The sequence below is a fragment of the Camellia sinensis genome, chromosome 9 (genome assembly GCF_055761805.1).
Source record: "Camellia sinensis isolate YWXY chromosome 9, ASM5576180v1, whole genome shotgun sequence".
Classification (NCBI taxonomy): Eukaryota; Viridiplantae; Streptophyta; class Magnoliopsida; order Ericales; family Theaceae; genus Camellia; species Camellia sinensis.
In genome coordinates, this window is record NC_138969.1 from 27,317,722 (window position 1) to 27,343,169 (window position 25,448).

Genomic DNA, 25,448 nt, shown 5'->3' on the forward strand with positions numbered 1-25,448 from the left:
CCTACATTCACGTGGCCCTTGCCCGGGGGTAACAATACCGAGGCCTACATTCACGTGGCCCTCACCGAGGGGTAACAATACCATGGCTACTTGCGCGCAAGACATAGACCTTTATGGTTGTCGGTACCGACTATACATGTGAGTCTCAAGACCAAGTCAATATGATAGCTAATGGATGTACCACATATGATCTTATGCAAAATCCGAATATGAATATGAATATGAGTATGAACATGTATATGATCCTATTTCTTATTTGAAAATTTGAATACGCATAAGATTCTGTTTCTAATATAAACTCTGATTTCTAACTCTGTGGTGGACATCATTCGTTAAAACCCCTTTACCTTGTTATTATTTACTGGGCTCTCGCTCACTATTCCTTTTATGTATGCAGGTGACCAGGCATGTGATTAGGGCCAAAGTTGACGGCCTAGAGTTTCGTTTTGTCAACCACTCTTTGCGCCTACTTCGGAGGTTCCGAACCAAGTCATGTATAATGGCTACGTTTTGTGAATGCATAAGACTTTACTTCTTTTGGTTTTGCAATCAAGTTTTCTACTTTAACTGTCATGTAAACACTGTATTAAGCTTTGGTAACACACATATATGCTTATAAAGTTTAAAATTATTTTGTCACATGTATGTCTGCACAGCTCTATGGACGTTGTATTTTGTATAATTGCTTCTGTAGCCCCTTGATTATATACTATTCTGCTTAGAGGCCTTTGGTAATCCAAGGATTACTGGCCGATTACGATGCTAAACCTATAGAGGCGGGTTTGGGTCGTGACATAGGAGGAGGCAGAAGCTTATAGATTATTCAATCTCCTTAGACTGCACCTACACTATGTGGTACCAGACCTGATGAGTTTTAATGGTATGCAAACCCATCTAAGTTCTTTTCTGTTTCATCAGTTTATATATGGATCGAATCATTCCTAGGACCTGCAGTACCAGTGACTGCCTCAATTTGGAACAACTTTGCGCCCCCAAAAGTGCAATTCTTTGGGTGGTTGGCTTGGTTTGGTAAGGTTAAAACCTCTTCTTTCCTCCATAGAATTGGAATCCTCGCAGGAAGTGCAAACCTTGGCTGTGTGTTTTGTCATAATGAGGTTGAAACAGTGGAACATATTTTGTTTTTCTGCCCTTTTGTGTGGTTGTTTTGGTCTGACATTATACACTGGTGGGGATTGCAGTGGGTGATACCAGGTTCAGTGCAAGGTTTGTTGTAATGGTGGTCTGGATGTAGAATGCAGAAACTAGAGAAGCAAATCTAAATGGTTATACCTTTAGCCACTCTCTGGTCCACATGGAAGCATAGAAATTATTGTGTTTTTAATGGTTCTCAACCAAATTTGGAAGCTCTGTGTGAATTAGTGAAGGTTAGAGTTGCTATGTGGCTTAAAGCATCGCACATTCAAGTGGACTTTTCTATTAATGATTTGGTCTCTAATCTGTCACAGGTGAAGTATTGTATCAGGAATAAAGGTTGAATGTTATGGTTTAAGTCTGGTGTTTTGTTTGGTCCTATTAATTAGCTTTCTATGTTCAAGGCAGCAGGGTTATAGGTCTAATTTGTCTGGAGTTTCTTGTCTGGCTGTTGTGCTGGCATCTGTCTTGCTGGTGTGTCTGGTTCACTACTATTTGCTGAGTTTTGTAGAATAACTGAAGGGTTGCTTGTTGCTTTGAAATGATTGATAATTAGAATGACTGATGTTGCCTTGTTGATGTTGCACTTGGTGCTTAACAGGGCTACTGACTGGAGGTTTGTTTATTATTTTGAAATGTTTGGTTAATTTGAATGAGGTTTCAAGGCAGTAGGGTTATAGGTCTAATTTGAATGGAGTTCAAGGCAATGTAGAATGACTGATGTTGTCTTGCTGATACTGCACTTGGTGCTTAGAAGCAGGGCTACTGACTGGAAGCTTGCTTGTTGTTTTGCTATGATTGGTAAATTTGAATGATGTTCAAGGCAGTGTAGAATGACTGAAGGGCTGCTGGTTTTTGCAGATGTTTTTGCACTGATTTTTGGTTGTCTTGGTGATGTTGCACTAGTTATCTTGCTGTTACAGAGTTTTGTGTACTAGTTTTTATTTGCCTTAGCTCTATTTGCTTTGTTTGTTGGTCTCTTACCAACTAGGAGGCTGGAGCTTGATATAGCTCCAAGCTCCTCTTTATTGATGTAATTTATCATACCTTGTATGTGTTTCATCAATAAAGTCCTCTTTTTGCCAATCAAAAAAATATATATTTTGATTTTCATCAAGTTTCATTTCTTATGGATTGCAAATTGAGATAAAGGTACTTATGAAGTGTAAAGGAGACCCCCGCTGAAGAAAATAAAGTTTCTTAAAATGCTTATTGTTGAACTCTTGCCCGTAAAATTACACCATCAATCTCTACTCCACAAGCACTTGCACGACTAGTATAATCAAACCTCTGCTCCTACACATCTTACATATACATATATTCATATATCTATATGACTTTTTGTGCTTGCTTTTTAACCATTATTATTGATATTCAATTTAATCATTGGAATAATCTACACGTTGTGTTCTACTTGAATGTATAGTGTTTGCTTATAATTTCTAGCTTTATATAGCACCCAAAAAAAATATTTGTTTGCCTGATTTAATGTCTATTAGTAGTGGTTCCTTGTGCGATATGTTACTTAGTTTTTTCTTTGTCCAATATTTTATCAACTTCATGTTTGAATTCTTCTCATTTCATTGACATTAAGGTCATCACAGAGGTTTTATTTGATGTACTATCTTATCCCCATCATCCAACTGAATGATTTTTTAATTCTTTTACTGACAACTATGATCAGATTGTGTTATGTTTTCATTCTTTCAAATTCTTTACATTCAATTAGGATTATTTTTTTTTTTTGGCAATTGACTGGTAAGATCCAGTGAAGGATGAATGCAGATGAGTGTAATCAAGTGGAGAATGAAGTTAATGTCCCCTTTTCTTAACATGTTTTTTTGTTTTTAATCCCATGCATTTGTTTGTCATCTTGGTACTTTGATTTAGAAACACAATTAGCATTAATGGTAGTTGTTTCATAAACAGTCATCAATCGGAGCTATATAAATAAAAAGCAGGAACAAACTCCTCAACGTTATCCTCACAAAGGTATTATTTAATTGTAATTATTTATAATATTTATGCTTTGCATATTCTTTAGAGGTAATTTTTGGTGATAGATTAAATTATATTTATGTGGCTATTATGTTTGAAAAGAGGCAATTAAAATATATATATATATATATATACACTACAACAAAGCTAACTATTTACGGCATGCATTAAAAGCATGTCGTAATTAGTACATTCAACGACATTTTTTTTTTGCAAGCCGTTAATTTTTGTCAATAACGGCATACATACCATGTAAGTCGTTAATTTATATATTTATGGCATGCAAAAGTATGCCGTAAAAAATGTAATGTTTTTATAACTTACAAAAATATATCGTAAAATATTTACACTTAAGACGACATACATTTCATGTTGTAAAATATTATAACTTTACACGGCATGCTAATGAATGTCATCAAAACTTCTACAAAAAAATAAAATAAAATTCAATCCGATTTTTTTATGACATGCAAAAGTATGCCGTAAAAAACGTATATTTTCACGGCATAGAAAAGTATGTTATAAAATATTTGCACTTAAGACAACATACATTTCATGTCGTAAAATATTAAATTTTATATTTTTTTGAATTTAGTGATTTTTTTAGAAAATTAAAAAATATTTTCCTTCTAAATATATGTAAATTATTTGAATTTAAAAAATTACAAAAAAAAATATTTAAAAACTTACGCCACACTCCCTCTCATTCTAGATCCATACATGTTTTTGTCCCAAACCATCTCATTCTCTAGAGAAATTATATTTTAATTATAAATAATAAAAAAAAATTCTAGATGTTCTTAAATATTTATAAATTTCTAGTAAATCAAAATTAACTATTTACAGCTTTATGTTTACAGCATACATCAAATGTTTGTCGCAGTTAGTGTATTCTACGACATTTTTTTTTTGCAAGCCATTAATACTTTATCAATAACGGCAGACATGTCACGTAAGTGGTTGATTCATATATTTACGACATGTAAAAATATACCGTAAAAAAAATTTACTTTTACGACTTGCTAGAATCGTTATTTTTTTATGGCAAAAATAGTAGTTAACATGCCTAAATATTCAATTCATATTCTCCAAGATATGATTTAACAATTCAAACATTATTTATTTTTTGAAATTAAAAATCACTAGAAATGAAATAAAATAAAATTAACGAAAAAAATATTACAAAATCAACAAACAAAACGAACAAGGCAATGAGAGATGTATTATATACTCACCCTATTTAGGCACAGTGAGAGGTAGTTAGGCCTTCTCTCTTCACATACAACAAACAAGACAAATCAACTATTTTGATAGTGCTCCATCTTCGTCTCCATCAATTATTTAGACAGTGCTCCATTTCCGTTTCCGTCTCCTTCTCTGTCTCTATCTTCGTCGCCGATTGGGTGTAACAAGCCCGCGGGGGACCTCGCTACAGCTCGGACTCGACTTTTCGTTGTCGCGGTTCTTAATCTGAACCAAAGAGTCCAAATCCGGCAAATTGTTTTGAGAAAACAGATTTTTTGAAAGAAGTGCCAAACATGGACTGCTTTGCCAGATACAGAGTCGCCACCTAAATATTTTATTTGAGAAATTTAGGAAACCCTGACTCGGTGCCAAAAGGCCACGTGTCCGTCATCACCAAAGTTGCCTCGGCTCGGGAACTTGGGTACGATTGGGGAAGGTCACTTCGTGAGCACCCCCGCTCGCCCGGTCATAGACCGGCCTCTACTAACCATGATATCAATTTTTGAAAACATTGTATGCTCTTATTCTGGTTATTAGCCTAGGTTACTATGTGATGCGCGCAGCATACAAGTATAGACTGGGTCGCCTGAATTGGAACAAAACATTTCATGTTCGCTTTTTGAAAATGGTTTGCTACCCACAGGTAGGCTTGAAACATTTGATGATTTATTCCAATTCAGATAACCCAACCTTTACCCACAGGCATTCAGGCAGTTATATCAGATAAGCACATAGCCTCATGGTAAGCATGCTATTCATGGCAACACTCACACGCATGCAAGGATGCTAAAGCATAAAAACTTACCGAGTACTCCAAGCCAAAATAGACACTTATTAGAAATCATGCATGAATCCTAAGTATACATAAGTGCCTAATGCAACACATGCAAAAATGAAACTATAGTAGGCTCGGCTATTCTAAGATGGTATATGAAATGCTACAACTACCACGTATTCAATTTGGAATTGAAAGTACCATGCAGTTAGTATGGTGCGCCGAGCCCGGTGCATACAATACAGATGAATGATGCAAACATGCTGTCATACTGTATGCTAATTTAAACATGCCCTAATCTAACCATCGAAAGCGGATAAATAAAAGGGAGAAAGACGTGGGGTTGGAAGACATACATCACACTCACCCACACTTATTACAGTTGTGCCCTTGCAGAGAGGGTCCGAATAAATATACAGTCCAAATATTACAGTCCCGAATGAAAGAATATTACAGTCCAAAATATTACAAAATCCTAATTAATTAAAGAATTAACTAAGAAAGCAAATAAAACTGGCGTGCAAGCCAGGGACTGCCTTGCTTCTGATGGATGATGCATGTCCGGGTCGTCTTGCGCGGAAATCCACCGGAATGCCCCAATTAGCCTCTGTTTACACTTGTTCTTGAAATGCGTGCCAATTCCCAAAAAGTTGCTGATTCCTGATTTTGCTGCAACAGAGAGCAGGAAAGGGGCATAGCAATGTATTTGCACAAATATATGCATGTCTCGATCCTCGTGCCACCAATCACGCATACCGAGGCATGATGGCCGAGGAGTCGAAATGCACAACTTAATATAGGATGAATGCACATGAAACTACAGCTAAAAAAACCTAACTCCATCATGGATAATTCGGAGTGTTGGTGACTGGGGAATCGAGACACATTCCGTCACTCGGAGTACGAAATGTACCTCGTTTCCCGTGCCCGAGCTAACTCCTATCCCGAACACGATGCAATATGCATGATATGCATGAAATGCGACTAAGATACAATCCTAACATACAGAATGCTATGAAATGACATGCCTCGAAATGCGTGCATACAGGCACGCAAACCGAGGCGATGATAAATGCAATGAAGATGAAGTGCCTCGAAGTACGTGCACACGGGCACGCAAACCGAGGCGATGATAATATGCAATGAAGATGAAGTGCCTCGAAGTGCGTGCACACGGGCACGCAAACCGAGGCGATGGTAAATGCAATAAAGATAGAGTGCCTCGAAATACGTGCACACGGGCACGCAAACCGAGGCGATGATAAATGCAATGAAGATGGAGTGCCTCGAAATACGTGCACACGGGCACGCAAACCGAGGCAATGATAATATGCAATGAAGATGAAGTGCCTCGAAGTGCGTGCACACGGGCACGCAAACCGAGGCGATGGTAAATGCAATGAAGATGGAGTGCCTCGAGATACGTGCACACGGGCACGCAAACCGAGGCGATGATAAATGCAATGAAGATGGAGTGCCTCGAAATACGTGCACACGGGCATGCAAACCGAGGCGATAATAAATGCAATGAAGATGAAGTGCCTCGAAATACGTGCACACGGGCACGCAAATCGAGGCAATGATGAAATGTGATGAAATGACATGGAAATGACAAATGGACTTATACCAACATGAGTGAGCCTCAGCCACACTCACATAGGATGCCGGCGGATAAAAATGAGGTGCCTCGAAATGCGTGCACACGGGCACGCAAACCGAGGCAATGGCAAAATGCGATGGAATGACATGGAAATGACAAATGGACTTATACCAACATGAGTGAGCCTCAGCCACACTCACATAGGATGCCGGCGGATAAAAATGAGGTGCCTCGAAATGCGTGCACACGGGCACGCAAACCGAGGCAATGATGAAATGCGATGGAATGACATGGAAATGACAAATGGACTTATACCAACATGAGTGAGCCTCAGCCACACTCACATAGGATGCCGGCGGATAAAAATAAGGTGCCTCGAAATGCGTGCACACGGGCACGCAAACCGAGGCAATGGCAAAATGCGATGGAATGACATGGAAATGACAAATGGACTTATACCAACATGAGTGAGCCTCAGCCACACTCACATAGGATGCCGGCGGATAAAAATGAGGTGCCTCGAAATGCGTGCACACGGGCACGCAAACCGAGGCAATGATGAAATGTGATGAAACATGGCAAAAATGATATGCAAGCATGCCAATGGAATTTCAGCAACAAAATATGGGGGAAAACAGTCCCGAAATGAAACGAAATGACATGAAATGCAAGGAAATGTCCCGAAATGCGACATTAAGCACCCGAAATGGCCTATAGCCGTGCCAAACATGCACAATATGGACATGCAATGCAAAGACAGAAGCTAGACAGTCCCAAAAGATGCACTTTCACAGTTATAAACATGGCCAAACAGCAAGCATAGGTAAGGGAAAAATAGCATGTAAGAATAGGGGCCAAAAGAGGGGTAATGAAGCAAGTGGTATAAGCTAAACCCAAAATGAAAATTTTCCTTCTACAACACTGAAGATGGACCAAAAATATGAACATTTACAGTATATTGCAGCCTCAAAATCAGTATACAAATATGCTAAAAATGTGATGTAAAATGAAGCTCAAAAGGTGCTAAAACATGAAATATACAAAATAATCACCAAACAGAAAAAAAGTGTGAATGAAACATGATGTATAGGCCAAAACAAGGCCACTTTTAGTTCGGACCAAGGTCCAAAAACAGAAGCAAAGAGGGCTATCAACTTATGCAAAAATGAGGCCAAATAAGGGATTGAACTACAAGTGACACATGGAGACACCAAACAAGGTTGAGCCCTTCTCCAATGTTGAAGAGGGGCTCAAAATCAGCCTAATATCAGTTTACAACATGCTCGAAAATAAATTGCTCATGGGTCAAAAATAGCATGCAAAACTATGACATACAAGATGGTCAATGAAGCACGTGTATTATGGAGGGCTCAAACAGGGTTGAGCCCTTGATGAGAAGTGAAGATGAGCTCAAAATATGGCCCTTTTCAGTTAGGGCCGGAGCTTGAAACCAAAAGGAAGTGGGGCTTAGAAAAAGATCAAGAAAAAGGGTCAAAAGGGTAAAAACATTACTTACCCTTGAAGATCAATTCTTTTGTTGCTTCTTGGACCAAATTTGTTGCTTCTTAGCTGCTGGAATCCCTTTCCTTGCTCTTGAAATGGAGTGGTGGTGATAGAGCTTGGTGTTGTAGTGTAAATGGTGGTTAGGGACTTAGGGTTTTTTGAAGAATTGAGAAGGAAGAAGATGGAGATGGCTATGGAGACTTGAAGAGAAAATTTTCTAACCCAAAAAAAGAAGGCCACCAGCTGGTTATAAGGATCCAAAATGGGGTGTAAAGGTGGGGGAGAAGGAGAGGAAAACTCCCCCACAAAATATCTCCCGGATACAGAAAATATCTGGGGGATATTGCCCCACAGCTGTAAAGGGCACAGTGCAAGGAAGCAGGCCGGCCTGTTACTTTTGCTGGAGGTGGCCGGCCGGCCACACCCCCTAGCCGGCCGGCTAGGGGTCAAAAGGGTCAATGAGCTTTTCTGGCCGGCCAGATACTAGAGAGGTACCCCTATGTGTGTACAACACAACCATGTGGTTAAAATTCCAAGAAAGTGGGCCCAAAGGGTTCAACATTGGCTCGGAAAGAGGGGGTCAAAAGGGTCAAGTTGAATTACTGGCCGGCCATGAACTTTTAGTGGCCTCTCAGGTGTGTAGATCACAGATATGTGGTTCAAAGTTCGAGAAAAAGGTCTAAGGGGTTCAACATTAGCCCGGAAGAAATGGGTCAAAAGGGTCAGGTGACCTTAATGGCCGGCCACCAACTTTTAGTGGCCTCCCAGATGTGTAGATCACAGATATGTGGTTGAAAGTTGACAACATTAGCTCCAAGGTATTCAACATTAGCCCGGAAGTTGGAAAAACGGGCGTCGGGAGGCTCCGGAGGAGAGATAACTGGCTGCTGCAACAATTGCTGGCCTCCCACCCTTCAGTGACCTTCCTCGTGATAAAACAGAGGTACCTGCCAAAAATGAACGAAAACCGTTGCAAAACGAATGTTCCGGGGCCAGAACACGTAGTTCGGGGTCCCGAAAATGGGCTGTTAAGCACCGAAAGTGGCATTCAGCCACGAAGTGGGTTTCTCAGACCCCAGTGTCCCTCAAAAGGGATGAAATAAGATGTATGCCAAAAATCAGAGCAATAGGAGACGGTTAAGCGGTCCCGAACCGAGGCACACGGCCTGACAGCTCCGAAAACCGGGAACCGGACTCCGAAATGGGAAAAATGGCCTACGGCCACCAAATGTAGCCTACGGACATTGAGAGATGGTCTACGGGACCTCTCCCTCTCCTCAGGAAAAGAAACAGAGAAAATCGAGTCTGGTTCGCAAACCGAGACAAGGCACAGAAAAGGGTTCGGGAGTCCGGAGACAGGGCTCACGGCCGCAACTCCGAAACTTCTGAACAAGCACATTATGCAACATCACCAAGCGCTCAATCGGTGACGCCTGAGTCTTAAGGTCGGTCAAAAATGGGGTGTCTACATTGGGTCTCTCTCGCTCTAGATTCAGGTTCGTTCTTTCTCTCTCCGATCCTTGCTCTCTCTATCTCTGTTCGCATTTTTCTCTCTATGTCTCCCTCTCTCTTTCCCAATCTCTCTCCCCCATCGAAGACATTTGCGAAGTCTCGACCTTTATATTCTCAAGGTAATTTCTATATATGTTCTCTCTTCTTCATCGGTTGAAATTTTGGAAATTGAAACCCTAGTTTCGAGTTTTTCTATGACTAGAGTTTTTCTATATCTATTATTTGCTTACTTTGATCGATTTCATAGATACGGTTAATTTTATTGAGATAATTTTGACTGATTCAGTCAGTTATCTCTGTATAAATATTAGTTAAGATTCATGATTTGCAGTAGTATTCTTAAGATCTTATTAGGGTCTCCAATTCACTTTAACTTGTAGGCACGATGTTGCACTGCTTGTAGTTTAATAGTTTATTCCCCTGTTTTCTAATTAGCATATTCCTTATCAGTTGGCTGAATAGGGAACTGAAGCTAATCCTTCTAGTTTATTTTGACATTTTTGTATAGGATATTAAAAACAATATTATGGATTTACTTCAGATATTTGTTCATGTTTCTAAGTTGCTTACATAGATTTTCACTAGTTACTTTTTTTTCATTGATTCTGATTATCTTAGATTCTGAAACCATGAAATTGACTTGATGATTTTATTTTTTTACAAGGCAAAAACACATATGTTAGTAGAAATGTGTAATGATACATCTTGGACGAGATGATTCAAGTAGCCTTTGAGTAAAGTATAAAACCAACATATGGCTTTGAATATAGTCAGGCCTTTCAATTATTTAATGAACTTGTTCTTTTGATTTTGTTCCAATGAACTTATTTCTGCTAATAATTTTTTTTATTTCAAATATGCCAATTTGATATAACCGATTCTAAATATTTTTATGTTTTCTCCATCTATATTAACATTTTAGTTTCTCATTGAACAGGTATCAGGACCAGTTGTTGTTGGAGATGGAATGGCAGGGGCTGTAATGTATGAATTGGTACGTGTCAGACACGACAAACTTATTAGGGAAATTATTCGTCTGGAAGGAGATTCTGCAACAATCCAAGGTAATCATTTTAGATATGTCCTCAAAATATTGATTATAGAAAATGCAGGGTGGTAATTCATTCTACAACCCCTCTTCATATATATATATATATATATATTTTACTTGTGAATGTGTACAAGTTGCATCCCCTTGATGCTTATTAATGATAGCTTATAGATATGTATATAAATTCTACAAATATTGTTAAGAGCTTTTTAACCTAGGCCTTAATTGAGCCCTGTAGGTCTTTAATGTTGTTAGGTTTTTATTCTTGGCAATCCCGTTTGACAAAACTCCTTTCAGTTGTATTTGTTTTCGCACTTTTATTTCAGTGAGGCTATGAGTTTTTAGATGTAAATCCAACCTGAATCGTGCTTTGTAGAGCAATTTGTGATGTTAATTCTTTCAAGATTGCCACTTCGCTGATTATGACGAGGATCAAGCTACCCCGTCAGCTCGCCGGGGTCCAGGGGGCAGTGCCCCTTGGCGGGTCCGGGGCAGCGCCACGGGGGGGTCGAGGGGCAACGCCCCTGAAGCAAAATGCAAAAATGCATTCAAGATTGTCTGTCCATTCGAGCAGAGAATGCTGGGTTTCAGAAGTTTGTTCGCCTGCAAAATACTGGATGTTGTTTTTTCCCGCTCGAGCGGAACTTTCTGCGCTTGAGCGTAGGTCCGCTCGAGCGGCCAATCTGACGCTCGAGCGGAGATCGTGGGACAGTTTTCTATAAATACGTGTTTCAGTCCATATCTAGGATTACTCCTCCAGATCTTCTTTTTGGGTTCTAAGGTTTATATCTGGGGATATTTTGCTAGTTTTCTTTGATGTTTTCATTGAGTATTCAACTCATGGTTTAAGAAGCATACATCAAAGGTTGGTTTGTTTGTTTATTCTACACAAAAGAGAGGGTTGTTCTTCGGTGGATTCTGAAGAATTCGAGCCTGAAGCTTTGGTGGATTCCGGAGTGGCTCATCGTCACAATTCCGAGGTGAAGACGGGGTTGGACGAGACACATAGAGGTTGGTTCAATTTGGGCCTAGATTCGCTAAGTAATTGAGAGTATACCTGTGTAATTCCTTTATATCGTCTTAGTGGATTGTTTTGTGGCTGTTGCCCGTGGTTTTTTTAATCACAATTGGAGGTGTCCAATTGTGGTTTTTCCACGTAAAATCGTTGTGTCGATTTGTCTTAATTGTTTGATTGGGATTGTTGTTTACTACTTAAAATTGATACATAATCACAAATCAACATCTAGGGGATTTCTAGATTTTTCAAATGCACATCATCATCTTTCTTGATTTAATGTGTCTCCTTCCTTACTGTCGCTCTCCCTTTGCACCAAGTTTCTTGTAGCTATAGTTATCATCTTGTACATGGTGGAACTAAAACAGTTTAATATTCTATATATCATCTCAGTGTATGATGAAACAGCTGGGTTGATGGTCAATGATCCTATTTTATGAACACACAAGGTAATCTTGTTATGTTCTAGCTGCTGCTAATTCTAGCATGTTCTGGTTGAAAATATTTCAGTGACATAGAATCATGATTTATTTTGTGGTGTAGTTTGTATATTGCCTGACACACATTGTTCCATTGTTTAGAACCGTGTTCCAGCTGATGGAATTGTTAGAGCTGGTAGAACTGCAGTTGACGAGTCAAGTTTCACGGGGGAGCCTCTGCCTGTGACCAAACTACCTGGGGTAATAATATGATCCTCTCATATTTTAGTTTAGTTCACTGCTTAATTTAATCTAGTAAGAAACATGGAAATTGTTTCTGATTGCATGCTACTTTTAATAAGTAAAAGACATTATAAATAAATAAAGCAACAGGGGGGTGCCACCCATGTACATGAGATAAGGGGATAAAAACAACTGAACAAACAATCTCTACTCAAAAGATTCTCAAAAACAAAATATCAGTTCAAGGATGAATCAATTCCACCTAAACATAAAATATATATATATATATATAAATGATAAGGTTCTGCTAGTCAATTTAATAAAAGGTTTTTTCACCTGTCAAAAGGTCCTTTCAAGCGGTGGAAGAACCTGATTGCATGGTTATACTTCTTGAAAATGATCCTTTTACTGTTAACAACCCAAGAGCAGTCTCTTTTTTAACTCCGAACACTGCTGAATCAAGCCAAAACAAACCCTAACCTATTGCCCTACCCTTTGGTCTTTGAATTAACACCAAACCTCCTTAAATCATTGATGTCCAAAGCTTCCAACAGAAACTTTTTGTTTTGGAAATAAAAAATAAAATAAGAATCCACCACAATTCCTATTGTAGGCAGCATCTGGCCAAGTTTCTCAAGGCTATGTCAGAACTACACTCAAAAAACCCGAAACAACCACCATTCCTATAATCCCTAACATCTCGCCTACATGTTCATTTTAGCAGCTTGAATGCCACTATCCATTCCCTGCCCAAGCTCTGCAGTCGCAGCTGTGGCTGATTGCGCAGACCCAACATTGCATAAACCAACACCCACTAACCATTGAACCTCCATCTCTTTGACCAACCATATGAGCTGCAAAAACCTGCTACATTCATTCCAACTTCCCTTTTTGTCTTTTCCACCTACCAATGATCTTAACAGCGGTGATGGGTCATACATCACCAGCACATGATGAAATAATCAGATGGCACCATATATAACCAAAATCTAAGCCTGATATATAATTTGGAAAACTTTTGTTCATCTTTAGAAGTCAGACCAAGTCCAGTAATGTTTATAAGAAATTACAATAGGATTCTTCTGGTGCTCATAAAATTGGTGTTGCTGGAAATAGTTCCAACCAATCGTGCCATAGAACCTCACTTGCCCTTAGCTTTTTAGAGTTAATCCTAGGTACATCCTTTTATGTTGCTCAATCTATAAACTCTTTTGCCTCAGAACCAAAAGGTTCAACATAAGTTTGTTAGACGTTATATCTTCAATTCGTTGTCTACTTTCTATAGAAGGCTTAAGGAACACTCTTAATTTGACTGACCAAACAAAATCAAAATGAAGAAGTGTTATAAGAATCAGTTTCTGTCTCTGTTAATTACTAAGTTGGGTGAAATTCATGGCGAAATGACTCAAAAATTTTGCTAAGCTGTGTTTGTGGCCAAATCCATCACAAAATGAGGTTTGGTTGGAGACTTAAAAAATATAATAAAAAGAAAATGATTGCATACTACTGACTTCTTGAATTCAGACTATGATCTAGTAATAACAAGCGACCAAGTGTTGTTTTTATACATAGTAATGATTGCCTCTGCCTAGTTGTTTCTTGCTTGTATTTTTGAATAATGACAGGTAGCATGTAAAATATGTTGTCTATCATTGTTTCTGTTAACTTTTGTCTTGATGATGGCCAAGATATTTTTAACTTCTATACTTGGCTAGAGTGTGATTGGAAGTGGATGTGGAGGCATATTATGATAGTGACATTAGTTTATTGAATGTGAGCATACCCAATCACTGACTCTGCCATTATTTGAATCATTTATCAATTTGTGCCAGTTAAGCTCTAGGGCCCAATATGAGAATCTAAGTGCATAATGTGATGAATTGATAGCAATCTTTTGTATTTTTTTTTTTTTTTTTTCTTTTTGAGATTAACTTTTATCCTTATAATTTAGTCCCACAACAATTGACAAAAATTGGGTTATTCAGGTTACTTGTTAATGCTTGATATCAATTTTTTTTAATCTTTAGTTGGGAGAAAATGAACTCTTTGGAGATGATGGAAAGTATGACAGCATGTCAAGTTTTCAAGGGACACAATCAGGTCATATTGAACCTGTGGAATTCAATTTCCTGACCATGCAAAATTTGAATTCTCTTCCTAGAGACTCCAAATATTTGACTAACTGATTTACGATTTGTAGTTATGCATTTTGGATGTTTAAAGTCATATTTTAGAGATTAGTGAATCTTATGATTTGGATATTTTTCTTGGTTTGTATGTTGGAAGTTGTTATCAACTTGATATGATAGAAGTTGAGGATGGAAATTAGTATGCATGTTGTTTGGTGTATGGATATTAGGCTTTTTTTGCTTACTTCATAGTTGTTGCTTCTGCTTGGTTTGTTCACAAGTTGCATTTTATAAGCTACTGTCTACATACTGTTAAGCAATGTTATATTCTTGTATATATATATATATATATTATATTAAAAATAACTTTCTACGTCATATAAAATTATGTCATGAAAAGTGTAATGATTTATGACATACAAAAAAATGTCGTAAAAGATTATATACAACATACAAAGTATGTCATAAATATATTAAAAATGACCTTCTACGGCATACAAAATTATGTCGTGAAAAGTGTGATGATTTATGACATGCAAGAAAATGTCGTAAAATATTATATACGGCATACAAAGTATGCCATAAATATATTAAAAATAACCTTCTACGGCATGCAAAATTATGCCGTGGAAAGTATGATGATTTATGGCATGACAAAAATGTCGTAAAAAATTATATATGACATACAAAGTATGTCATTAATGTTTAATTTATTACTTTTTACAACTTTACTTGCATGCCGTAAATGACACTCAACTTTTCACGGCATGTCATATAATGGCATTTGTGTGCATGCCATGAAAGAGTTTTTACGGCATGCATTGCAAGCCGTAAAAATTCAATTTTATTATAGTGATATATATCATTTTAAAGTTAATTTTAACTGTGTGGACATCAAATACTCATTGCAATATGTGGATTAAGTTTTTATTGTAATTGAATGGTTTAGAAGCATTACATATATGTATATATATATATATAATTGAATGGTTTATTTCTTTTTTGATTGATGAATACTTGTACTAAAGTATGTTTTTTATGGTTTTACAGGGTAGTTATGGTGCTGACCAATCTCCTAAACAATTCTTCTCAATGTCATCTTTGGTTTTTCGCTTTTTTCTAATTTTTGCTTTGATCACATTAGAGGCTATTTATCTTATTTGCCATCTTTGGGTTTTATTTTTTTGTAAAAATTTGCTTTCTATACTCGTTATGGTTTGGAAATTGTTTGATGAGTGGATGTCAATTTTTTTTTTCAAATTGACTTTTAGCGGCGAAAATATGTAGTAGAGAAAGTAATTTGACTTTTAGCGACCAAGCATAATTGTTGTTGAATATGTCATTATTTTGTTTTTTTGACCAAATTGGGACATTTTGTAACGAAGTATCAGCGACCAAATGTTTAGTTTTGCAAAATCAAACATTTTGTGACCATACAAACTTCGTCGCTAATTGCTATTTTTAGTAACACTTTTGAAAATTTGGCGCTAAAAGTCAATTTTGACTTTTCTAGACGCACTTTTAGTGACGTTTTTTGTGACGAATTTATTTTTGTTACAACAAGCATTTAGAGACCAAAATAATGGTTTTAGAGACCAAAATAATTGGTCAAGAAAAGTTTGATATGTTGTAGTGATGGATAAATGTTTAATTTAACAAAACAAAAAATAGTCAAAATTATGGAATCACATACCTCAGCAATGCATTGCTTCAAATTTTTGGTAGAGCCTTCTACCTCATAACAGTAATACAAGCTCAATGGATTATAATTGTACCCTACACTAGGAGGAATTGTTAGTAGGAAACCGTGAAATAAAGCAAACCATCAGCTTAAAGAAACTTGACCACAACACAACTACGAGAGAGAGAGAGAGAGAGAGAGAGACACTACAACAAAATTGAATTTTTATGGCTTGCAATGCACGTCGTAAAAACTCTTTCACGGCATGCACACAAATGCCGTTATATGACATGCCGTGGAAAGTTGAGCATCATTTACGGCATGCAGGTAAAGTTGTAAAAAGTAATAAATTAAACATTAATGACATACTTTGTATGTCGTATATAACTTTTTACGACATTTTTGTCATACCATAAATCACCATACTTTCTGTGGCATAATTTTGCATGCCGTAGAAGGTTATTTTTAATATATTTATGGCATACTTTGTATGCCGTATATAATATTTTATGGCATTTTCTTGCATGCCATAAATCATCACACTTTTCACGATATAATTTTGTATGCCGTAGAATGTCATTTTTAATTTATTTATAACATATTTTGTATGATGTATATAATCTTTTACAGCATTTTCTTGCATGTCATAAATCATTACACTTTTCATGACATAATTTTATATGCCGTAGAATGTTATTTTTAACATATAATATATATACAGGAATATAACCTTGCCTAACAGTATGCAGACAGTAGCTTATAAAATGCAACCTGTTAACAAACCAAGTAGAAGCAGCAATTATGAAGTAAGTAGAAAAATCTAATATCCATACACCAAACAACCTGCATATTAACTTTCATCCTCAACTTCTATCATATCAAGCTGATAACAACCTCAAACATACAAATCAAAAAAAGTATCGAAATCATAAAATTCACTAATCTCTAAAATACAACTTTAAACATTTAGAAAGTATAACTACAAATCCTAAATCAATTAGTCTAATATTTAGTCCAAAAGAATAAATTGACTAGGCCATGCAACTGTACTTCCTATTGCATCTTGAAGATCATACATCTCATGAGTAGAACGAAACAACGGCACGTTGACTGCTACGTGGTTTACCCATACTTTCCAACACAAAGGTCCAAGAGTCACATGATGCACCTTTGACTTGGGATCCCTTGATGCAATTTGGCCTTCTGCAACCACCAAGTTTGACCCCTCCGAATGCAACAACTTGCATTTGACATTCTGTAAGCTCGACACACCATTACTTTGATCCTACAAAAATTAAGAGTATATAAGCATACTACATAACATTCATCCCATTTACCAAGTATTAGTTCGACAAAGGAAATGAAAGTGTCAAAAGGCTTCAAGGAAAACTCACTTATATATGTCATCAATATCAGAAAAGAAAATTTCAACCTGATGAATACATATTTTGAGGTGGTCACACTTATGAGTCTCCTCAACCTGATGAATTTATAAAATCTAAATGGACATTCTAATTCAAGTGGATCTCTAATAAGTCCCTTAGTTCTTCACTAAAGAACACAAGAAGATGATTTTGGAGTCCTCATTATGAGAGTTGAATTAAAATAAATAAATAATAATAAAACACAAATATGAAAATGTAAAAAAGCTATAATTAAAAAATTGAGAAAACAGGTTCTACCCAAGCAGATGAAACAGGTAGCCCACTCTCCCCTACTCTCTCTTTCTTTCTCAAAGCAAAATGCCATTCATGTTTCAGTTGGATGAAAACCGTGCTAGAAAGCTATGTATGCCGATGCAGGACAAGAAATCTATTACTACCTACCAAGACTATCATATGTGGCACACAATTCTGTGTTTTCTATCTCGATAAATAAGATTATGCATCAAAATTCACGTATTTCAAAATAGTCATCATTTCTTACAGTTGAGAATGTATTGAATTAGAGAATACAACCCTAAATGGAAGAAACACAATCGTGTTCCTTCTGAGACCATTGAGCTATTATCCAAAGAGCATCACAATTTTTCCTTGGTTTCCTTACCCAATATACGGATCCTGAAAGTACCAGCTAAAACTCATAATCCAAACTTAAGACAAAGTTCTCAATGCACAGTTCTCAATGCTCAAAAAGTAATTACAATAATAAGATCAGTAGTACAGTTGAAAATGCGTTTGGCTCTACATAGGGGCTGAAATTGTATATAGCTTTGCACTTTGAAGATTTGTGATTCTTTTCCTCATATTTATTGTCATTTAGTATTATAACTACCAGTTATATTCATTTAATTTTCAATGAATAGAGTACTAAAATTGGTTAAAGGATTGTTCTATCAAACCATGCTATTTTAATAACAGATCTTTCAAACTCAAACTAAAGCAATTTGGAATTTGTTTTCTAAACCCATGTTTTGAAAATATGATTTCACTAAAGTTTTGTTCTCAAACTATGACTTTAATCATAACAATTGAGACTTCTAAAAATAGCATAACTTATCGTATCTAAACCAGTTGGAAGGTTTGCAATTGAAGAACTAGCACGTTTAGATAATTTCATAGCTTCAATGCTTTCAGTAACAGAACCAACTTCATTCACCTAAAAAACCATAAAAACACTTCATTAAGCATATAGCTACCACATAATTCCAACAATTAAAGACATGAAGAGTGGATAAAAATGTTTTGAAAATACTATTTTCACTCACCGAAGTTGGAAGGTTGACATAAGGAGTAGATTGGAGTAGATCAGAGCTTCTTTGGAAGGAATTGGTGCCCTACAGTCAAAGATAAACATGCAAGTGATTTAAATATAAAATAACAAATTATTTGAATCAAAATTTACTTGAATTAAATCATCAAACATTATATTATCATGTTTAGCTTTTCCTCTTACATCATTTTGCCTTCTTTCTTTGATAAGCATGGCTCTTATCTCATTGAGTTGTTGTTCTAAGTCTAGCACCTTGCCTTCAAGTTTTCTCACGTGCTCATTTTGGTGTACTTGTGCATCAACCTTAGATGGTAATGCCCCAAATCCCAGCCCTCGTACACTCCCACGACGCTCGGGACCAAAAGTATGAAAAATCACATCATCTTTTATAGATTTTGGACCCTCATCAGTAAAAGCCTTATGAAGTTCTTGAACATTTTTCTAAAAATATAAATCATGTCTTAATAAATTGATGTGAATGCAAATTATAATACAAAAAAAAAAAAAAAAATGAAGTTAGACTTCCAAGAAACCAGAAACCAAAAGCAAGCAAAATCAGAAGATCAGATTTGGACTTCCAAGCTTGCGTATGAATGAAATTTATTTGAGACAAAAATAGAATTAACAATGCAAGCTTGCGTATTCAAAGATTAGAAATTACCTTCACAAAGAGCAATCTTAACCTTCCTTCCCTTGCAATGTTTGAAAGCAAAAAGCTCTTATATATCAACCTCTATTAGAAGGATATCAATGGCCTGATGATCTTTCTGAAAAATTCATTTCTCCATAAAATCAAAATGGGGAAAAAAAAAACCTTAATATTCAACAAAAAATAATCACAAAAAATATAATTAACCTTAATAAGCTACCTAGTACTAGAGAATCATCTCACATAAAACATATGTTTTGCAACTAAAAAATGGGGAAGACAATAATATAAATTTTAGAGTTCAAAATCATCACTAAAGTGAAGTTTGAACTCCATAGAGATGTAACCACAAGATAAAGAAAAGATACAAAAGAAAGGATAATATGAAATTAATATAAAAATTCAGAACAATCTTATCTTATGAGTAACTAGTACTTCAAGCACACACTTCATCCCCTAATTTGCAAACTCATATTAATGAATTTATTATAGTCAGTCCAATAATTTTCAAGAAATTACATTAATCTTCTTTACAATAAATTACATTAATCTTCTTTACAATTATGGCGATCTTAACAAAATTACATTAATTTTCTTTACAATTACGACAAATTTAACAGTGTTAATAAATCTGATGAAATTATTATAAAAAATGCTAAAGACTTTAAATATATTATTAAAATACTTATATAGTTTGTCGAACCTATGTGAGTTTCATGTAGTGAGTAATGGTGTTAATAAATCCGATGAAATTATTATAAAAAATGCTAAAGACTTTAAATATATTATTAAAATACTTATATAGTTTGTCGAACCTATGTGAGTTTCATGTAGTGAGTCATACGAAAAATGCTAGAGAACCTAAAAATTTTATCAAAACTTCTACCAAATGTTTATCCCGCCCGCATCCATATGAGATATTTGATAGAAATTTTAATATAACTTTTGAGCAGCATTACTTAAGTCATATTCATCATTTCTTTTTATCCGTTTGATGACTAACAGTATCAGCCAATACATAGTATGAAATTTATATTTCAAGAGAGTACTATATAATTATATAATTATGCAAAAATTATAGGGCTAGTTATAATTTATTCATTACATCTAATTAACTTACCTTTATAAAAATGTGTACAATGATTCTCCACAACAAAGTCAAGACATATACAAGTCCCTACGGATTGGTTCTATCCCATTCCCACCTAGTTCTTCAACATATTGTTTCCATCATCCTCACCATGAACTCTTCAACAACTTTCGTCAAGTTCTGCAGATTTTCATCAGATAACTTTTCTGTGAACCTTTGCAAAATTCTTGGAATTTCAGGACTAGTCTTCTACTTAGCAGAATTTCAGGAATTTCATCAGATAATTAACTAACCAAACCGAAAGGCAAATCAAGAGGTTGCTATGACTTGGACGCAACAGACAACGCCAAATGGGTACAGATAGAAAGAGAGCAACAAATTGAAGCTTTAAATTACAATTACATTGAAGTGAACGCCAAACAGAATTGATGAATATCATTTTCCTAATATCTAGTCACAAATAATAATCCTCTACACACAAAATACAACTAATTGAGATTTCATCAAGAAGCATGAACATGAAACAAGAAAACTGGAGTGGAATTTAATTGAGATTCCATCAACAAATTATTATATAACAAATTGCTCAAACAACGAAAATCTTAAATAAAATGCATTGGTTTCGTTGTCTAACCAAACTCGACGGAAAGGAAGAGCTTGAGAGAGAGAGAGAGAGAGAGAGAGAAACGGTAATGCTCACCTTAGTAGACGATGGTGCTCGCTCCCCTCGTTGGTGCAAATCGTGGAGGCAGTGAAGCTTCGAAATCTCAAAATCAAAATTGCCAATTGCTCTGAGATTGGATCTGAGATGAATCACCAATCGCTCTGAGATTAGATCAAACGGGGCTAAAGAAGGTTGATTCGATCGGTTGAGAGAGATTAGGGTTTAGAGAGGGTTGAGAGAGAGAGAGATCGAGACCCAGAGAGTGAGTGAGAGAGTAACGGGGCAATGTTTTTCAATTTAATTGAGTAAGTTCTTAAATATTTTAAATAATTTTTTTTTTTACTTTTTAAATTCAAATAATTTACATATACTTAAAAGAAAAATATTTTTTAGTTTTTTTAAAAAAATCACTAAATTCAAAAAATATATATATAATTTAATACATTTCATATATATCATATTTTATTATATTTTTTTACAAATATTTTATTTTTTAGTTGTATTCAGATTAGGCACATCTAAAAAGTAAAAAATAAATAAATTATTAAAAGAAGAAAAACTATCAAATCAAGGTAATTTTAAAAAATAATTACAAATTAATGAGAAGCCATATAAATATTAATTATTAAAATTATAAACTTTTTCATGAATATGTAATTTTTTTCTCAAAATCCCACTGGGTGCAATTATCCCTTAAAAGAGACACTAAATTATAAAATAATGTATAAATTATTTTTTACGTTGTCCTCAATTAGGAAAATGTAAGGTGAGAAGCTTGGTTGGAAATTGTTAGCTTTTTTAAATTAAAAAATAAAAAAAAAAGATCGGATTGTAATTTTTTTTAATAAAAGCTTTCACGACATACTAATACATGCCGTGTAAAGTTATAATATTTTACGACATGAAATGTATGTTGTCTTAAGTACAAATATTTTATGACATATTTTTGTATGCCGTGAAAATATACATTTTTTATGGCACGCTTTTGCATGTCATAAAAAAATTTTGAATTGAATTTTTTTTTTTTTTTTGTGCAAAAGTTTTCACGACATGTTAATACATGCCGTGTAAAGTTATAATATTTTATAACATGAAATGTATGTCGTCTTAAGTGCAAATATTTTACGACATATTTTTGTAAGTCATAAAAACATACATTTTTTACAGCATACTTTTGCATGCTATAAATATATGAATCAATGACTTACATGGTATGTATGTTGTTATTGACAAAACATTTACAAAAAAAATGCCGCAGAATGTACTAACTACGACATGCATTAAATGCATGTCGTAAACATGATACCGTGAATAGTTAGTTTTGTTGTAGTGTCCGCGTGTGTGTATGTGTGTGTGTGTGTGTGTGTGTGTGTGTGTGAGAGAGAGAGAGAGAGAGAGAGAGAGAAAGAGATAGAAGAAGGAGAAGAAGAAGAAGAAGAAGAAGAAGAAGAAGAAGAAGAAAATGAAGATGAAGATGAAACAATATGAAAACATTAGAAAGAAAGAAAAAAAAAATCTAAACATAATGATTAGGGTAAATTATACTCACCTCCCTTGAGTTTGAAGGAAATATAGTTATCCTCCACACTTTTGACGTAATTATACTATCTCTTTGAGGTATTATTCACAGCTCTTTTTCATCAATAACTTGTTCGTTGTACGGATGAAAAAATTATGTTGTTGTCTTATTTTTATTAAAATATATTTATATTTGTTTATTGCAGTTTCTACCTACCATTTGAATTAGTTTAAGTTGCTGAGTCTTTCTCCAAAGTTCAAGGAAGGTGAGTGTAATAGAGTCCGGATCCTCTGTCGCCTTTCCCTCCTGCAGTCCCTGCGGCACCCCCAAAACGATGTCGTTTTGGGGGAAATTTTCAAAAAAAAAAACAAAAAAACAAAAGCACAGAATCAGAGAAAAAAAGGGGAAGAAGAAAGTAGAGGAAGAGAGAGGAGAAGAAGAAGAAGAAGGAAGAAAGCATAGAGATCGCTCCGACGAAAAACGGTGAGCTCCACTGGCGGTGGTGGAATCGGCTTGAGAATTCGATTCTACAGATCTAAGTCTCTCTCTTTTTCTGCTCTCTTTTTTTTTTTTTTTAAGTTATTGTTGTCGATAATGATGATGAAATTATATTAGTGTTCTTGGGTTTATATCAGTTTTTGTGAATCCCATTTATGTTGATTGGGTTTGTAGATCCCATTCATATCAGTTCTTGGGTTTATTTTTTGTGTTCTTTGTGTTTTTGCTTCTCTCTCTCTCTCTTTCTCTCTCTCTCTCTCTCTCTCTTCGTTTTTTTTTTCTTTTTTCTGGGTCTGTTATTGATGATGATTATGAAATTATTCTTTGTGTTCTTAGGTAAAATGGCCATTTTGGATGATGACCATTGCCATTTTGGATTGTCCAAATTATTCTATGTGTTCTTGGGAAATTATTCTTTGGATGACTATGGCCATTTTGGACGACGACTGAGCTTGTGTCCTTGGTAAGTCATGGTAGACACAAATGGCCATCTTCTTTCCTCTTTCTCTCTGATTCTATGCTTTCATTTTTTTTTTTTTTTTTTTGAAATTTTCCCCCAAAATGACATCGTTTTGGGGGTGCCGCAGGGACTACCGCAGAGAAAGGCGGCAGAGGATCCGGACTCGAGTGTAATATACCCTAATAAATAAGTTAATGGCGAAAAAGGAAAGCAAAGACTTTTTTTCAAAGTTGGAATGGTTTTTGTTTCAAAGTCTTAATATAGTTCAAGAAATATGTAGGGAAACATATAATGATGAATATGCAACACAGATGAACTTTCTACACTAACTAATGTAGTTTGACTTTGATATAGCAAAATTCTAATTCAAATCCAAAAGAAAGAAGCAACGTCTATAAATTAGAATTGTATAATTTACATAAAAATAAAAAATAAAAAACTATTGTTCTTTCAGAATTGTATAATTACACTGGACCGTTGGTTTGGGTGACGGAGCGACAGTCATCGGCGAAGAGATGGTTGGGAGGAGGGTGGGAAGCGAGGTCGAGGTCAATGAGGGCATAGCGGACGGAGTACTGGAAAGAATGGCGGAGGGGAAGGTGGCGCTCGTGCCAGACGGTGCCTTGGTAGAGGGAAACTGGTTTGACTCCAACGGCGGAGGTGGGACGGCGGGGGAGAAGGGAGCGGAAGGGAAGGAGGAGAGAGAGAAAGGAGGATGTGAAGAATGTGGAGAGCACAGAGCACAACAGAAAGAGTATTTCCATTTTATTTGGGTTCACTCCCTAGGACTCAGAAGATAAGATGCTACTATGGTATGGTACACACCAAAAAATGAAGTGTTTATATAACCTATCCAAATCATGAAGACAAACTATGGTAGAAGGTACACCATCTATAACCTATCCAAATCATGAGGACAGAATATGGTAGAAGGTCCGCCATATATGCTTCATGAGGACAGAATATGGTAGAAGGTCCGCCATATATGCTTGTGTTGTTTTGGAAACACGTTAAAAGTTGGTTTTTTAATATTTTTTTTTAAAAATATATATATAAAAATAGGAAGATAATATGATTTAAAATAAGTTAAAAGTTGGAAGTTAACTTTTAATCATCTTCTCAAAAATAGCCCTTTATCAATTAGAGTGTCCCCAACCTTTTTTAATTTTTTATTTTTTATTATTAAATTTAAATTTGATGAAATAAATAGGTGTAATTTTGCTTATTACATCAAATCCATATCAAATGAGGAAAAATCCAAAAGTTTCATCAAATGTGAGTATGACTTTGGCGTTTCATTAAATTACTGTAAATAATTGTTGGGGACCATACACCGGACGACCAATTTTCCTCCTTTCAGATGTTGTCAATTTACACAAGCCGGACAACCGCCCAGACATCCTTCTAAAAGTCCACTGGTCAACCGATTGTTTGATGAAAATTAAAAAATCAACATTGGAACGTATGGTATCAGATGAAACTTTTACTCAAATATTTATTCAAATTTGATGAAAACTTTGAGTAAGCGTTGAA

General features: G+C 35.6%; 1 pseudogene across 1 annotated transcript in view; it reads right to left on the minus strand.

Annotated features, from left to right (window-relative positions):
* Nucleotides 1-24,679, minus strand: part of LOC145798516 (uncharacterized) — a 44,596-nt pseudogene extending 19,917 nt beyond the window's left edge. Inside the window, exons 1-2 of the transcript XR_014339485.1 lie at nt 24,384-24,679; nt 16,336-16,471 (exon numbers count right to left, since the gene is read on the minus strand). The product of XR_014339485.1 is annotated as an uncharacterized LOC145798516 (transcript). The remainder of the gene's footprint in view (nt 1-16,335; nt 16,472-24,383) is intronic.
* Between the last annotated feature and the right edge of the window lie 769 nt (nt 24,680-25,448).